We start from the raw sequence: 18,061 nt of genomic DNA on the forward strand, positions 1-18,061 counted from the left end.
CAAAATCAGGCTGGCTGCTCACACAAATGTAAGGGGAGGTAGTGTGAAAATGCATTTCCTTTTCAGGATGAAAATGGTGATTCAGGCTGTCAGTCTGCAGTGGTACTAGGAGTCTTAACTTTAGGCTGGCATGTCACATGGTAGGCACAAAGACATCCCACCCGAGGAACCTGCTTCCCATGGAAAGCAGTGCACTTCATCTCCACTCAGCACCACATGCTCCGTTGTTTTCCAAGCAAGCTAAGATGATTAATAGATGTGCAGATGTCAAGCAGCCGGGTGAACCAAGTCCAACAAAGGAATATACAAAATGTACTTTCATCCAATGCTCTTGGCAGCAGCTTGGTTGAGATTTGCAAGAGTTGTTAATTCCTGCCCTGGAAAATGTCATTCTCTCTGCAAGCCCAAACAGATGATTTTGCTGGTTGGGCACCTAAGGGTCAAGCCCTTGCCTCCAACGCTGTTTAATCAGTCATACAAAATGAACTGCTTTATCTGGTCACATCGAGGCAGAGCCAGGCGGAGGGGCAGAGCTCGGGATGCCTTCCAGCCCTTAGCAGCACCTCGGGCGCGTGCCCTTGGCAAGACCTCAGCAGGAGCTGCGGTGCACTCCGGTCTGCTCCCCAGGCTGGGCTGCGGAGAGGCAGGACCTATGGCTGTGCAGTCCCAGTTTAGTCTCTTGGATCAGGAACTTGAAATTTAGTGGGTTTTGTCCTGTTAGGGAGTGCTTCAGTGGCTTGGATAGTGTTGGTTTATGGAACCATATGGTGAAACTTCCTTCTTTTCTACTTTTTTTTTTTTTTTCTTTTTTATTCCCTCTTTCATTTTTACCTGGGTATGGAACCAGGCACATTTCTGAACACTTGAAAATGCTGCAGGACAAGAAAATTATTCCCAACTAGCTCTGATTAAAAGCGCTCATTTGGGGAAAAAAAAAAAATCTTACTCTAGAAATTAAGTCTATTTGTATATCTTGATCAATCATAAGGAAAAATATGAAACACTTCCAGTCTTCTGCTTTACATTAATAACTGGCAGCAAATATCCGCTTTCCTTTACTTCATAATGCTTGAATGAATACTTCTAATTTAAAAATGTGCCCTTGGCTTTTATTTACAGATAAGAAAATAAACAAATAAAAAACAATGCTGGCTTACTCTGTGTTTTTTAATGACAGTTCAAAACAATCGGAAGTTCACAAAATGTTGATGTCTGAGCAATAAATCCAATAAAAGAGAAAGTGGGTCAAACCGAAGCCATCTAAGACTCATCTTGAAGTTAATCAGGGTGAATAATATTTTCCTTAGTAATAGTAACTATTTTCCTGTTGATGGAACAATATTATTTTACTTTGTATGTTTGATTATTGGTTGAAATGATTTAGACTGATACGAGCTCCAAAAATGACAGTTTTGCACATGAGTTCAGATTCGTAAACAGAAAAAGAAAACAAGAAAGACGATGAGGGATTAATAATATAGTCCTATGGCTACATGATCAGTAGAAATTTCCTTGATAACAAATGGTTGGTTTGAGGGTCCTTGCCCTCAGGCATCGATAAGCTGGAGCTGTTTTTGAAAAGCGCTCTGGCAGTCACGAGTGGAACAAAATGCCTGTTGGTCTCAGACTGTCAGTAATGTGATGTTTGTAACAAGGCAGAAGAGCACATTATTAGACAAGAGTTTGTTGAACAAAGTGCTTACACCTTTTTACCTGAGGGGCTCTCAGTTTATGATACAGACTACATCCTATTAAACAAAAATCACTGCTTATCTCTCATAATTAAAGGTATGTTTGCAGCTCTAATTAGGCTGATTTGATTATAATCAAACATTTATGCTTTTTTATAGCAATGGTTAACTAAGACCTGTCCCAGGTAGAGAGGCAATTCATGAAAACCACTGCTATGGTATGGACCAGTACAAAACCAAAATAAATTAAAATGTCAAATGTGCCTTTAAAAAATCCAAAAGAACAAAGAATCTGAACATATGTCATTCTCACCCTGTAATCTAATTGTACTTTTCAGGTGTCTGTACTAGGTAGACAGTTTGAGAATAAAATTGCTCAACACAATTGCAAAGTGGTATTCTGTAATGTAGCATTGAGGGTCAACAGACTAACAAAATATTTAGCTCCTCAGTTTTGTTTTATTGTTGTCTCCTGTGCAATGGAGCTACTTATTATGAACATCAGTTAACATAGGGAGTCTATTTCTTTCACTGTTAGAAATCTGTAAAATGAAAGTTTTTTTATGATAGTTTTAGAGTACAAGCAAAAATTTCAAACTAAATCCTGAAGTCTGGATATGGAGCATGCAATCAACAATGTATTATCAGTTTCAATAGGAATTTAACTTAGTACTGTGGAAAAAGTGACATTTCATGGCCAACAGGGAGGTCATTACATTTTTCCACCCTGAAAGATTTCATCTGTACAGAATTTCTGCCTTTTCTCAAACTTTTATTCATCCTTCCGCTCACATGCGTTCTTCAACTCTTTTCTACAGACAATACTTTGACCAAGACCAATGGCTTTTATAGACCAGGTCTTGGATACAGACTTTTTGTAAAAGCAGAACAGATTTCCAAGTTTGGGGCACTGTTCTGTAAGTCTCTGTGTATCCAAAGGGAAAAAAAAAAATATTATAGATTTGGAGTTAGTTTCATTTCACATGGCTTTAAATGTCTAAAAATAAGAGCCATGCTCTCAGCTACTCATTTGAACTCAATGGGGACCACCAGAAACCCTCAGAGATTCTTTGAAGGACTTGCTCTTTGGAGCTGTGTATGTCTTTTGCCCCAGTAGAGAGTGCTAAAAGGATTATCCTAGGCTCAATGGATACATCTCGGACAGCTAACGTTAGATGAGATTAATCCCATCATAGAAGTCCAACATCCACTGTTCAAAGTACCCGCTGATAACACAGCCCCAGATTCCTGCTTTAGAAACTGCAGCATCTTTGCAGCAGAACAGGATATATTCAGGTCCATTACTGTCCAAAAATCAACCATGGTTAAAAACATGGGCCACACAGTTTTATTTGTATCGGACCAACATGAATGTAGATGGGGAAATGACAAGCATAAACTTGCATGTTTATTTCTACTTTCAAGCATACTGTATCCGTATGTTTTTTTTAAAGTATGGTTAGCATAAAGGTAGCATGGTTTTAAGCTATCCCAATACTTTTGCTAACTGGACCAGCTGGCCAGTCATATCAGAAATTTGTTTATTAAGCATCATTAAGAGTTAAATGTTTTTGAAAGCTCATATGCTATGATATTTATATTACACTCCTTGATGCTTTACATACTGCTGCAAACAAAGCAGAAGCAAATATTAGTGAAAGATTTTTAAGTTGTGCAAAGGCATCTTCATATATAGAGCATATGAGCCTGTGTCCATTAAACAACTTTTCCTCAGATGTTATTGTATGACACCTTAGAACCAAGTTCTCCTCTTCTTTATATTGTTTATATTTGAGCAACTGTGTGGAAGACAGTATGGTTGAACTACTGCTCCTTAACCCAGCAGCTCGTTCTGTCTCTATTGCCCTCTTTGCCTTCCTGACAACTTGATCAGGTCAAATATTTAACCTCACAGTTCAGAGATCAGCTAAGACTTGCCCTTATTTGACCCATGTGAACAATAATAAGACCCCATTTCCAATAGTCTTTGCCCTAACCAACAGAGCTACAATGGCAATTAACTTGGCAAGGTTTAAAGCCACTTTGAAAATTGCTCAGTGTCTGAGGAATGTTAATAGCAGAACAGCTGTTTTCAAGAATCTCACACTTTGTGTTTCTTGTATTAAGAATTTTACTAATTCCTCCCTCATTGTTTGTTCTCATATGACATAAGATATAAACAGATCTACTGACCTCAAAAATGTGTTTTTCTTGCAAAGGGAGTAATTTCTTATAAGAAAAATGGTATTTAGTTAAAATGTCTAAAAAAGTTTTGTTTTATTTTCTGCATAAGGGTCTAATTTGGTTTCTTGAGTTTCTACTAACACAGGCTTTGAGCAGGGGTTTGGACCAGATGACCTCCAAGGTCCATTCTAACCTAAACTATTCCATAAGTGTCTTCAGTTGTTGAAGTAAAAGTTGATTTAGATTCTTTCCTACTCAGTACAGCACCGTTTGTGAAGGAACCAGTTTCAGCAGCTGAATCACACTTAGTTTCTCAGTCCAGTTCTAACCTGCTGCACACAGGTCTGGTTTATAAATCACGTATCTCAGCACTTATAACCCCATGCATCCAACATGAGTCCTTCCATATTAATGACCTGCTTCTTTCACCAGAGCAAGACACGAGTCTAGCCTAGATAAATGCTTTCACTTTAAGGAAAAAGGAATTAAAACATTTCATAGAATCATAAAATCATAGAATGGTTTGGGCTGGAAGGGACCTTAAAGATCATCTAGTTCCACCCCCCCTGCTGCGGGCAGGGACACCCTCCACTAGACCACGTTGCCCAAAGCAATTTCATTAGATTTTTGTGTTTGGAAACAAGATTAATCTGGAGTTTCAAGCCCAGGATGGCACTTTCTGTCATGAATGAGAAGATGAAGTCTGATATATTGCCACTCAAATAGGTTATGATGTGAACATTATATAAATCAGAAGGAAAGCCTACTAGTTTTCCAGTGAGTTATAAAGTTCAGTTTTCCAACTCTAGAAGATCATGAGTGCCTAACATTGGGAACCACAGCATACATTGCACATTAAAATACACCATTAAAAATATAAAAACAGCTCCAGCAATAAGCATTCACACATTAGTAAATGTCAAAATTGTATTCATAATGCAGCACTGCTGAGTATGTGCATTAGGACACTACTTAGTTACACGACTGCACAGTACTATTTCCACAAGACTCCTGCCTTCAAGTTCCCTTCATGGTCCTTTGGCATTCAACCTTCAGTCCAAAAAATTAGACTTCCCCAGGGCTCAGCACCAGTCCAGTTGCCCCACAGCCCTATTTTCCTATATCCAGTTTCTATGATCTCCATTTCCCTCCTTACAGACAGATGCTTCGAGTCTCAGTCTTGTCCACCAAGCTTCTTGTCCTAACACACTCCTCCTGCAATGACCTCTGGCCATCTTTGTAGTGGAAACAGAAAGCTTTGTCTTTTACACCGCCTGAGCAAGGAGACTGGGGACGGAGAGCACTGAGGTCTCGCTGCATGCACTTTTGGTACCAGTCCCTAACTTGATTTACCACAAAAAAAGCCCAGCTCAATACAAGCTGACATCTTGATCAGTACACATAGGAGTCTTTCAGAACTGTGACTTCAGAAGTCTAGTAATCCTCTACTCCGCATTTGCAAACTGGGATTTTATTATTTTTTCTTAATTTTTGTTTTCTCTTGAAAGATTCTTAATTTATTCAAGATGCAGTTCCACGTCAACAACAAAGAGCACAGGCTGGACACCTCAGTCACCCCTGCCAAATTTTACGTTTCTGTTTCAAATCATTAAAATTTCACACAAAAGAAGTAACCGTAATATTTTGATATGGACAGAATGATGTATTTTTCCCTAATTTTTTTCTTGGACATAGTCATTTTGACTGAATTTTTCCAGAAAGATTCGGCCTGAGGCAGATACCCAGTATGCAAAATTTCAGGCCAAATAGTTAACGTTTGGCAAAGTTATAAGCAACAGAAAAATGATTTTGTAATGGAACTTCTGGGCAATTTTAGTAGGTGGTGCCACCAGTCCAATCTACAACACATACAAAAGGTACTAAAAATTTTATGACTTTTCTGGAAATCACTAACTTTTTTTTTTTTTTTCGTCTCCCAGAAATAGCTTTCTGGGACAAATTTTCTGGATTTACTATGTTCATGAATACGCCAAGTGACTGCTGAACTCAATTAAATACATCATTGGAAGCATGAGTTTCACCAAGGAAGGACAAGGATGTCTTAGAGGGATGAGCAGCTGAGGGACTGGGCACATGCAAATACATATATTCACAAGACTGTCCACATCCTTTGCACTGTGACAAACATTTCCATAACAAGAAGAAATTACTTTTGATGCAATTCCAGAAGCAATAAAGGTTTTAAAATTACTGCCAGAGACAGCTGAACTAGAGATAGCACTGAGCATTATTTGTATTTATATGAAGATGCAAGTGTGAAGTTTCATACTATTTCAGGATATATTTGTATAAATAACATTTTAAGATTATCGGCATTAGTTCTGAAATTACAATTTTTATGTATACATATTTGGATATATACATGCACCCACTAAAAAGAGCCTTTACACTCATGTATCATTTTGCATGGCAAATTCAAGAATACATTTTTATAAGATCACTCTTTCAGCTCTTCAAAAAGCAGAGTTTATTCAGGCCTAATGTAACCTTTTTCATTACAATGTTGTTGAAATGGAATTTACTTGACTAACTTGCTAAATGAGTGCTTAATTTAGTATGAACAGTAGTCCTTGTACATATTTTCAGCACTTTGTCAGCAAACTGATTGGCTAATACTCCAACTTTCAAACATCTTTAAATTGTGCAATATAAAGTCAATGTAGTGAAGCTAACCTGAATGATTTTTAATTCCTGGAAAAGGAGATCCACCATTTATGACCAAAGGCAGTAATCGCATATTGATTATTGCACTTGTGAACTTCTAGTTTGATCAGGAAGAACAAGCTATACTGATGAGTTTTCTCACCCCGTTCAGAAACTTCTTGTCTTCTGTGCCATGGCATCAGGTGTGCTGATGTCACAATCCCCTACCCAACAGTAGCCGAACTGAGAAACTCAGTTTGGTTTGCACAGGTCACAGGTGGCCCTAAGAAAAAGAAAGCTTTCACTTACCGACCGCATCTAATGTCAGATTGGCTGAATTTATTCAGTGCGTCCACTAGTGGTTCCTGAAGCTAGCCAGTAACAAATAAAAAGTTATTTTATGCATTATTTTCTACGCTTAAAAATAGTTAAAATTATCAAGTGGCTAAAGTTTATCAGAAGCTGCAGAGAAGGAGTTCAAGTGTTTCAAAACTTAGTTGTCAAATGAAATAGGCAGCAGAAGCCACACTCTGGGCATGGTTCTGTACTGCTTCCAAAGCTGTGAACAACTAAACCACTTCAGTTTCCATTCTCACATCTCCTGTCCTCTTGTAGAGCATCTTTAACCTGTTCTCTGCTCATGCCTCCCAGCTGGGAACTGTTCTCATGGCCTCAAGAGACGGAGCAATGCTTGAGGAATGCCCACCAGCAGAGTGGCCGCCCACACTGGCAGCACCTAGCCCAGACTGCCGCTGCCAAGGCTTGAGGTGATGTTGTACCATTTAGAAAAGAAACACAGGTCTTTAACTGGCAGCGCCACTGGGAATCAGCTTGCATTTGTTAAAAATATTAGGAGTTTGGTCATTTACTCCACAGAAACAACATGCCATAAACTTTTTAAGCTGAAGGAAAATGCTGAGCTACCCATACAAGGTCAAAGAAGAACAGGAAAAAAACAATATGCTCTGAAGTTAAACTCACTTGTTCATGGAAAAAAAGAAGAGTGGTCTCATGAATGTTGCCCAGGGAACATTTTGCGGCTTGCCTGTATGCCATCTACTGTTTCCGCAGATGAGAAATGGAGTCTATTTAGACAAAAGACAAGAAGCTGACATACACGAAGAAGGATTAACAATGCATGATCTCACTTATCACCCTCTCATAAGACCCCGTTTGTTGGCATAAATACTTAAGAAAGAGTGAATGGTACTGCATGTTGATTGAGAGGTACGGGTGGCTCTCACATCGCACATGTGCACAGCAACCTTCCAGCAGAGAGCAGTGCGTGTACTGAAAGAACATCGTAACAGCGTGGGAGACAGCTGGGTGAAGCTCCTATTCTACTCTATTCTGTAAATCAACTGGTTTTGATTTAACCAGGCCCTCAAAAGAATTACAGAACTCAACATTTCCTGCTTTTTCCAAGAAGATGAACCTTCACAATGACAGTTTTGTAATCCTGTAGATCATTTGCTTCACTAAGATTTACCATCACAAAAGCTTTACTCAACTTTCAACAAGACTGAAGAACCTAAGTGCCCAGATTAATGAAAATGGGAATTAGGATATGTCTGCATTACATAAAGCAGTGTCATGTTTGAGATATCCAGATTATCTCCAAGCACCCCACACAGTGCACTGCCAGCTTCTGCCCTCAAAGCATGGCAGCTTGGTGTTCATATAGACTTTGATTCTTGGTCTAGTGTACTCTGCCTAGGCCAGGGAATCTCAGAGCAGTAGTATATTGTCTTGTGATGAAATCTCCTTTTTAGTGCCCTTGTAAAACAGCTTCTTTATAAAAAAAAAAAAAAAAAAAAAAAAAAAAAAAAAAAAAAATTTGTTCTCTCACCATTAATTTAATGATGCATGAATTTGCAAAAGTTACATTATAAAAGTAATATAAACTGATTTTGACAAGATGCTTTAGAATTTATGAAAACCAATGAGGACAGTGCAACATAAGGAAATTCCAGTTATGAAAGTGATCAGGACCAAGGTGAGTGAGCTATAAAGGCTCCTCCATGCCAGGAGAAGAATGCCATCATATTGAAAGAGTAGGTCTTGGCTTGGAGTAAGGAGAACTGCATTTCCAAAAAAAACGGTAGTTGCATCTGTGACATTGAAGCCTAGTTATTTCAGGAGTAGAATATTTTTTTTGAAGTTTTCAGTTTATTGTCAATAGCTTTGTGATCTCAGTTCTGCTGCCGTTAGATGCGCATCTTGCACACAAACTTCCCATTGACTGGCATTCTTGTAGGCACTTTTAGTGAAGTGGCTCTGTATTGCAGTCCACTTCTGTGGCTTGTGAGAGTTGCTAGTTATAATCTTCTTTTGTAGATCTCAAAAGCTAACCTACATCCAGGGCTATGCACCCAATATCAGAGGCTGGCTGAAGTAATTACCATGGGGGCATAGAAATAAAAACAGAAAAAAGGGACAGTTTCCAAAGACTAGCACCAAACAGAAACATTTCTCTTCTTTGGGCACAGGTTGCTATGCAGCAACACATCCTCTGAGTCATCAGCAGAAGAAAGCAAACTGTCTTCTGCCTTGTCCACTGAAAAGATTATTCCTCAGTGATTTCACTTTCTGAGTATCTAAAATTGACATCTATCTTATTTAACATAGATAGCCCTCTTGGGAGCAAGGGAAGTTTACTCATTAGTGGTGCTTTCTGAAAAATTGATTTCATTGTCACAATCAGTGAGAGCCTAATGAAAGGACTGTTTGTATTGGAGCTAACTTTTAATCTCTGCAGAAGTCTATAAAAGCAAAGTCCCTGAACCACCATGAACTCTTGGCAGTTGTAGGTTCTTTTGAAAGTGCTGAACATGATGAGCCTAGCCTCATGGCTCAGTTTGCTAATATTTGCATAAGAAATGAAAAATGAATCTATATATGAATATAGTGAGTGCCTTTCTGAGAAACTGAGAAGGAGAACATACAGGGAGGAAAAAGAAACTCACGGTTGAGTTTTCTGCTTTAGATTGGTGTAATGGAAAATGTTATTCCCCAGTCACCTTCTTGACTCCTATTTATTACACAATGTCCTCTTGCTTTCCAGTTCAGCTTGTGCAGGCTTTCGTGTTTCTGCTGAACAATTTCTTAGATACTGTAGGCCAAACAATTAGATCTGCTTTTTTTAACATGTAGCCAAGTTTAGGCCAGACACTCAGCTGGATAAAACCACAAACTCTCAGAAGAGTCAGTATCCCAGAAATTGTACTTCCTCTGTCTACTTACTGATTAGTAAACTGCCACAACATCTCTAGCCATGCTCACCTCTTTTTCTTTATTTTTCTAACAATGAAACACCAGAAATCCATATCCCCAGGTTTTGTTCCTGAACAGCAAAATTCTCATAAACATTGAGTTGCTGATGTTTGCTTGACGCAATCTTTTCTTAAGCTACAATCTGAATCACTTTTTCCAGGGCAGTTGAAGGCATTCAATACTTTCGAAGACTGTGTTCAGTGGGAATCATGGGGAGAAGGGCTTCAGGATCTGGCTGAACACTACACAATGCTCTATACCACTTAAAAGTTTCAGATTATGAGCTGATATACATGCTCCTTTTCTGAGATTTCAAAAAGACCTAAAAGTTATGATTAAGTTAGGCTTAGCCTAACTGACTTGTATTTCTTAATCCAGTTGTTGTCATAATACATTTTGTGTACACTAAACAGAGAAAAGATGTGAACAAGCGGAGTTTCTTGGGGCAGTGCAGATTAAAGGGAAATTAAAAGAAGTTGACATCTTCCCTGAAGGACTGTTTTCATACTTATTTTAAAACCTGGAATACAAGCACTGCAATTAATCAGACAGCATGTGTGCCACCAACATAAATAGGATATCTATTCCTAAACAGGGTCAATTAGCCTGAATTTGTGACTCCTCTGTATGTGCGTGTGTGGATGCATGTGTGCGGGCGTGCACACAGACGAGATTTTGCTTGAATCTCATTTTGTTGCTTTTTGTGAAATATCTATCACTAGAACATTTGACTGAATTTTTGAAGTACATGGCTACTGTGCTATAGTCAACATTAAAAAAAACCCAAACCTACAAAACCTGCTACCAAAATTTCTGACTAGAATAGAATTAAAATCTCCTGTATATTTTATGAAATGCATCTATTCTAAACAGCAATAATTGCATAGGTGTCCTCCATTCTCTCCAGGGAGACGGCAGGGTAGGAATAGCTCTGAGAATTGATAGTGAAATATTGGCCTCTCGGAAGTCAATGGGAAAATCCTACTAAACTTCAGTGGGAGCAGAATTTGTGCCAGAAGTGATGAGGGTTCACATAGGGGAATAGCCTTATTATATATATTTTGGAGACTAATCTGCATTCGTTGTTCTAGTATGCTGCAGAACTCAGAAGCAGTTTTCTTGTTAACTCAGACTGTTGGATGTTGAGGTTGTCTGAGGCAAAACCACTCCTAGCTCAGGCTAAAATAATTTTTCTTTGCAGTTCAGATTGTTGTCAAAGAAATATAGGAATCTTTCTTCTTATGAAAATGTTTCTCACAGGTTTGAGACCACCCCTCCAAGAAATATTAAGGGGGCTCAGCTACCAAAGGGGCTGGATTTTGTTCTTTGCTTCTGCATCAGCTGGCACAACGAGACTAGGAAGTAGTGTAATACAAGTCATAAAAGCTAATAAGAAGACAGTAGTACAGTTGGCAAGGTGTTTGCTGTTTTGTAGGTGAAAAAATGTAATAACATCCTCTACAATTTGCAATCTCCAGTTCCTCACCTTAATGAAACACCTTCTGTATGGATGGACAATTTGCCTTTTATGGAAAAACACTTCATAATGACTTTGTTACCAGCCACAATAAAAATAGATAGCTGGCTCCATAAAGACTGGCCTCCATAAAGGCAAACATTTCCTCTGCTGTAGGAATCCTGAGAGCCAAGGTTTAATTAGAAGGGACAGGCCTAGGCATGCCTTTTGAAGCTTGTTTCTTTGCTTTTCTGAAAAAGAACAGGATCTTCCCTTACCTAATTGCCTACAGGCATATTTACAGCGACGACACCCCCCCCAGCTTCAAGATATATGTGCTTTGTCAGCCACAGTGAGACAAAAGATGTTTACTGCTGCACCAGAGCAGCAGAGAGAAAGATTTCAGACTAGGTGGTTAGCTGTCCATCCGCTCTGCATTCTGTACAAAATCAGAAACACAAAGCCTATGCTGTCTAAGGTTTTGCACTGACAACATTTTCCATTGGAAGTAAAGGCTTCACTTCTGTCAACTTCAGGTTGAACAGGAAGCAAAAAAAATGTTTGGAAAAGAAAACAGACCTGTTACTTTGTTGGTTTTCCCATTCCTTGGAAGACACTCCTGGTAGTTCAAGTTGTTAGTGACCTATAAGAGAAAAGTACTTTCAAGTGAGGGAAAGAAAAAAACGCTTGTGGCCTGTATTTTCCATATAGATAAATAGTAATGCATGCTAAATTACCCATTAATGAAATCTGCACCACCATTATATAAGCTTTGACTGTTAGCTTGAAAGAAAAGCAAAAAGAAAGAAAAAAAAAGAAAAAAATTTCAGTTCAGAGTTGAAACCATGACATTAAATTTCTATTTCACTGTGACTGACACAAGCTGTGTAGGACCATATAGTGCATTTTGGACACACGTTTTTTGGTTTTAGTTTTGCCATAGCTGAAAAGAAATAGGAATAGATGTTTAGTGTGTATATCTTTTACAGTTGACATTAAACAGAGTGTTTTAAATTTCACCTGCAAAATATACTAATGCATTCAATTGCGTGTGAAAGCTCTACCTATGTCTATGCAAGCAGATCATGTTTTAGGAATCTCTTGTATAAATTAGCTCTTTAATGACCTCAGTATACCTGAAGGCTAACAGGAAGGAGGAATTACAGTAAATAACCCTATTCTGATCAAATAAATTGATCAATTAACATTAAACAATGTTGAAACTATGACACTTGTCAGTAGAAGACTTGTTTTTTCACTATTATTGTAGGTGACAAGTTTGAGGGCAGGATGTGGGATCTCAGTGCCTAGCACACTCTTTCTGATATCCTAAAAGGAATAGGATTAATAGAAATACTCAAGGGCATGCTAGCAGAACCCACCTGTATTCCATCACCAGCTAATCTCTATTACTCATGAAGAGTAGAAATTTTACATTTTGTAGTTCTGAAATGCATCTAGAGATGTACTGATGGTCTTTACTGAACTGACTGATATCAGTGCTGCAGTATACTCGCTGCCTTTTTGTAGTCATTCCTTTTCTTGTTTATATTTAATCCCTTCAGATTACTGGAAAAGTAACGGACTGCACAAGTAGTAAAACACAACATGTAGCACTCTGTCCCTCTGTCCTTAACATAAACACAGAGTTATATCTTTGTGATTACATGGGAAACTCGAGAGAGAGCCAGCTCTCTTCATCTCATATGAATGAAACTTTCATTAAGGTCAATAAAAATGTTGAACCAACATGAAAGAAACTAGAGCCCCTAACCTGAGAAACAAACAGTTCTGTTTTTCGCCATTAGCAGACCTATGAGAATGTTGGCCTATGAGCTCATGAAAGAAGAACTCTGAAAGCAGGAGGTCAACAGACTCACAGTCTTTCCTGTTTCCTGCCTCAGAGCTCTCCTACTGGGGCTAACTATTGCCCCTCGCCAACTTCCTGACTTGCCATAACCTAACTCCCCTACTTACTCTCCTGTTCACAGAAGCTGATGGAGAAGGTCTCCCTCTGGAGTTCTCCTTTATTTGGCTCTTCACTTCTTTGCCAAACTAAACTTTCTTACAGGCTTCCCCAATTTCTCCTACTACTCCCAAGGTTCGGTGAAGCCATGAATGCTTGGCTGAGCAACCACTAACTTGACTCAAATCACATTAATATGTTGACTTGACAAATTAATGATGTGTACTATTCTCCATCTCTTTACCTCTTTTTCTCTTTCAAAAGGCTGCCAAATGGCTGTCACCAAGTAATGGCAGAGATGCTGATTTCTTCATCAACAATCCATGTGTCTTAACCTTTCTTTTTTAGTTAAGTAAAACAGTAAGATTATTAAGCTGTTAAGAGTTGTCTTCAAAATGCTCCCAGTCAACAGAAGACAATTTCAACCATGCAATGGCAATTTGGTATCCATTGTAAAAAAGATCACCTCACACAGTCTCATTTCTAGACAAAAAATGCACTGCACGGCTGACCCCAGGGTTGCTATACACATCAGAGAAGCCAGGTAGTGTAAATAGTGTGTTCTCTAGGTGGGTTTAGTTTATCAAGAAAGTACAAGAATGTTGTGCTCTAAGTCTCTGGTATCTTCTGTGCTTTGAAAGAGAATTTCTGATTTCTGGTTATTGCTGGAATACCTTTGACTTGCTCTATATTCACTGTGTTTCTCCATAGTTCATTATGTGGCTTTCTCCTCAGGGATGTTTGACTGATGCCCATTATAATACACAATTAAAATTCATCAACTTTTAATAAGAAAATTCTCAATTTTCCTTTCTCTGGAACCTTATCCTAGAGAATAAGGTCATGGTTAAACCAGGATAAAACTACCTGTCTCTCTCCACAGCTGTCTCTTTGATACATATTTGGCTAAACCCTGTGCTCAGCTTGCATTTAGCTTTGACATCTGCTACTTCTGTTTCGACCAGAAGGGTGGCTTGTGTGCCTAATCTTTCTAGCTATATCAATTTCTCTAATAAGAGGTATTATCAATACCTACAAGGCTTGTCTTGCTTAAATCCTTGGACTATAATAGCTACACCCATAGTGTCCGCAAATACAAGAATTTGTCAGAAATTACTGTTATGTCTTCTACACACAACATATCAAACCAAAAATATCAAAAATATACTGTTATGATAAAAAAATAACTTATGATTTCACACAATCATATGTTGCATCTCCAGTTATAATGAAAATTACAAAGTAATCTAACAACTTCATTCCTGAAAGAGGGTTTAATGGGTGAGTCAAGTCTAAAATGCAACACCACAACATTGACAGAAATAGGTGCATGATAACCCCATCGCCACACATGATCTGAGACATGCTGAATTTTCTGCTAATTCGGTGTCAACCATCAATACAAAACCACTGCTTTATGCATATCTTGTCTATGAGACATGACTGTATATAAAAAGCAGCGTCTTAATCAGCAGAACAGTTCTCTGTCTGCATTCAGCATCTGAGCTGCTTAGACAAAAATAGTATCTGAATACTTAGTTTCTATCAGCACTGCAGAGTTAATGCAGAGATAACTAAATTAAATGAGGTTTCCATTCTTGCTGGTCCATGTTTGAGTTTAAGGCACAATTATTGAAAGCAGTAGGATGACAGGTCACCTCAAACATCTTATATTTGTCACAGAAAAGAGATCTTAAACTGGATTTTTCAAGGTAGAAAAGTACCCTTGAGTTAAGATTAATTTAGCCCAACTGAACTAAAGATTCAGGAGACAATATGCACAGATGCTTAAGTAGAACCATGTTACTATAATAAATATGTTGTCCCTGAAAAAATTCAGTGTCATCATTTACTATTCCAATGGACTAAAAGCAGGGTTAAAATCCACAGAGTGCCTAAAGTGGAGTGTCGATAGAACTGAGACACTGAACCTAAGAGTGAAATTGTCAAAAACTCTGCCTAGCCCCACAGGCACCCATGGGCTACGCATGTCCAGGTTTTTGCTAGTCATGGACTGGAGGTTGTTCAGCTTTATTGTATGCCTGGAACTTAAGACATTATGACAAAGCTTAACACCTGTTGATGATTCTCAGACCTCATGTATATGAGGTAAATCACTTATATGTAAAATTACATAAATCCGTACCATCATGATTTTTAAACCACCATAGCTGATGAAGAGCTGGCTGGGAGATGAAGAAGCTGAACCTAGTTCTGCACACATCTTTAGAGCCTGCTGTAAGTTGAGAGCACGTGATCAAGGGCACATTCATATGGGGGGACATGGATATCCACAGGTGGTGGGAGATGAGTCAAGCCCAGTTGTTGGGTTAGCACTCTGTTGAGTCATGCCTGCAAGCATCTTAATCCAGGAGACACTTTTAGGCTGCAATTCCCATTCCGACACGAGTGTTTCCATGACATTTAGCTGCTTATATATCATTAAAAGGAAGAAGGCCAAAAAAGGGAGCATTGCAGTGGGTGTCTGCTACAGACCTGCCAGTGCATGGGAAGAATTGTATAAAGTCTTTTATAAACAACTGGGAGAAATCTTATGACGGCAGGCCCTGGTTCCCACAGGGAAATCTATCCACCATGATATTTGTTGGAAAGGCAACGTTTGGAGGCACAAGCAATCTGGGAAATATTTGGAGTGCATCAAGGAAAATTGTGTGGTGGTGAGGTTGGACTAACCAGCTAGGGAGACCCATTGTTCACAAATAAGGAAGAGCTGATATGAAGGTTTATGGCTGCATTGTCTGCAGTGACAATGACATGGTAGAGCTTAAGAACCTGAGCAAAATGAGGACAGCAAGTAGCAGAATAATGGCCCTAGGTTCCAAGATATCTGATTTCAGGTTGTTCAGGGTTTTCTGAAAAGCAAAGGGGCCTGGAAAAGCTGGCTGGCTTTTAAAGACAACCTCCTGAAAGCACAAGAGCAGTTCATGATATTGTGCAAGAAACTGGGCAGGCATGTTAGGAGTGAATGAATACACAGCTGAATGGGGAACCCTTGACTGAGATCTATTTCAGGTATATGTAAGGTGGATGATTCTAGCAAGACTTTACAGACAGTCAGTCTTCCATAGTTCCCCTTTAAAGAGATATAGATTGGATGAGTAAACTACAAAGTGGATGGAAACTTGATCAGATCACCAGGCATCATGGATGGCAAGCTGAACAGGAGCCAGCAGCAGACCAACAGTATTCTGGACTATATTAGCAAGAATGTGTACCATTCAGGAAAAGTGATTATTCCCCTCTACTTGGCACTTGTGATATTGTGTTTGGAGTGCTATGTCCAGTTGTGATCTCCCTTGTCCAGTGGAATACCACCAGATTATCAGGGGATCTGGGAAGTAAAGAGAGAAGCAGAGACAACTTTTGTTTAGCCTGAAGAAGAGATCAAAGGGGAATCTAATTTTTATCTTCAACTTGCAGGGGAATGGAAGGGGTTATAGAGAAGATGGAGCCAAATTTTTCTTAGAGGTATATACGGTGGAAAAATGAGATGTAACGAACACAAATTGCAGCACAGGAGATTCTGTGTAGTTACACGGAAAAAAAGTCTTCACAGTGAAGGTGATAAACCACTGAAACAGGTTGCTCAGGGTGGTTGTGGAATCTTCTTCCTTGGACACATTCAAAGTTCAACTGTATATGGCACTGGATAATCTGTCCTAACAAGTTTTGAGTTGCTTTGAGAAGCAGGTTGGACTAGTTGACCTTCGGAGGGAAATTCCAATGTAAATTACTATATGATTCAATGAGTTAAAATATATTCTTCTCTTCAGCATCTCCTATTGACTATAATAAGCTGCTCCCACTTAAGTTGCTCGCTCCTGTGACTCCCATTTGGAGGATGTGATATAGTTCTTACAGAGCAAGGAAGACCTCTAAGTTTTATAATATCAGGCCTCTTTAGAATCAGACCTGTAAGTTTTGTAATACTGAAGGTCTCTGAGAAACTATAATGTACCATAGCCCCTGGTATCCTAAACCCAAATAATTAAATCAGTCCTACTGTTTTATAGCCTGGGTACATGGATTCACAACACAAGGGTTGCAGAATCACACCCTGTACTGTGATTTAATTACTAGCACCAATGCTGAGACTGATCTGTGTGTTTGTGGCTATATACCCTATGGTAACCAGAGCATGGAGATTTAAAGCAGATACAGTGGTGAAAATGGGAAGAAAGACAACACCTTTCAGTTTAAAAACACAACTTGAGGATGGTTTCTGTTAATTAAGAAATTGCTGTGATTCTATCTGTGGTTTATCTTCTTTTTTTGGTTACAGAATTTACTTGCTACAAAGTTTTGGCAACCAAAATTGAGCCTGCAATTATCTTTAAGCTATTAAATATAACACACACAACCAAATTCTGGAAGTTTTAGTCATCCTGAGTAGAGTCTAGATAGAGGAACTAGAATCAAAGGCATGCCTTGAGGAGTAAGTTACAGCTCAGTTTGAGCTAGAGTGGCAAAATGAGAATTATAAAGACCTCCTAAGTGAAAGAAGTAAAATCTAGGCTAATCAGCTTTACATTATGTGAGTCAGTTAATTGTTGGCTATAGCAGATCATATTTTGGGGAACATAAACAGTTTGTTTGTGTTTTGATCCAGGACTGCTACCTTTCATCAAAATACCTATGTTTTAAAGTCAATTTCCCCCACTTCTTTTCTACATCTTTAGATGGTAAAAATGATAGTGGGAAGTACTTAAAGAAAAACATTCAGAGATTCACAGATTGGTAGGGGTTGGAAGGGACCTCTGGAGATCATCAAGTCCAACCCCTCTGGAGAGCAGGATCACCTAGAGC

The 18,061-nt window shown here is 38.8% G+C and overlaps 2 long non-coding RNA genes across 2 annotated transcripts in view; both read right to left on the minus strand.

The window, feature by feature from the left end:
* Positions 1 to 18,061, minus strand: part of LOC142602043 (uncharacterized) — a 135,821-nt gene that overhangs the window by 13,614 nt on the left and 104,146 nt on the right. The gene's annotated exons all lie outside the window — the stretch shown is intronic.
* Positions 1,149 to 7,901, minus strand: LOC142602044 (uncharacterized). The gene is made up of 2 exons (XR_012835678.1): positions 7,521 to 7,901; positions 1,149 to 6,910 (listed from the first exon to the last, which is right to left on the minus strand). It is a non-coding gene; the product is annotated as an uncharacterized LOC142602044 (long non-coding RNA).

Source organism: Balearica regulorum, chromosome 5, assembly GCF_011004875.1.
Source record: "Balearica regulorum gibbericeps isolate bBalReg1 chromosome 5, bBalReg1.pri, whole genome shotgun sequence".
Lineage (NCBI taxonomy): Eukaryota > Metazoa > Chordata > Aves > Gruiformes > Gruidae > Balearica > Balearica regulorum.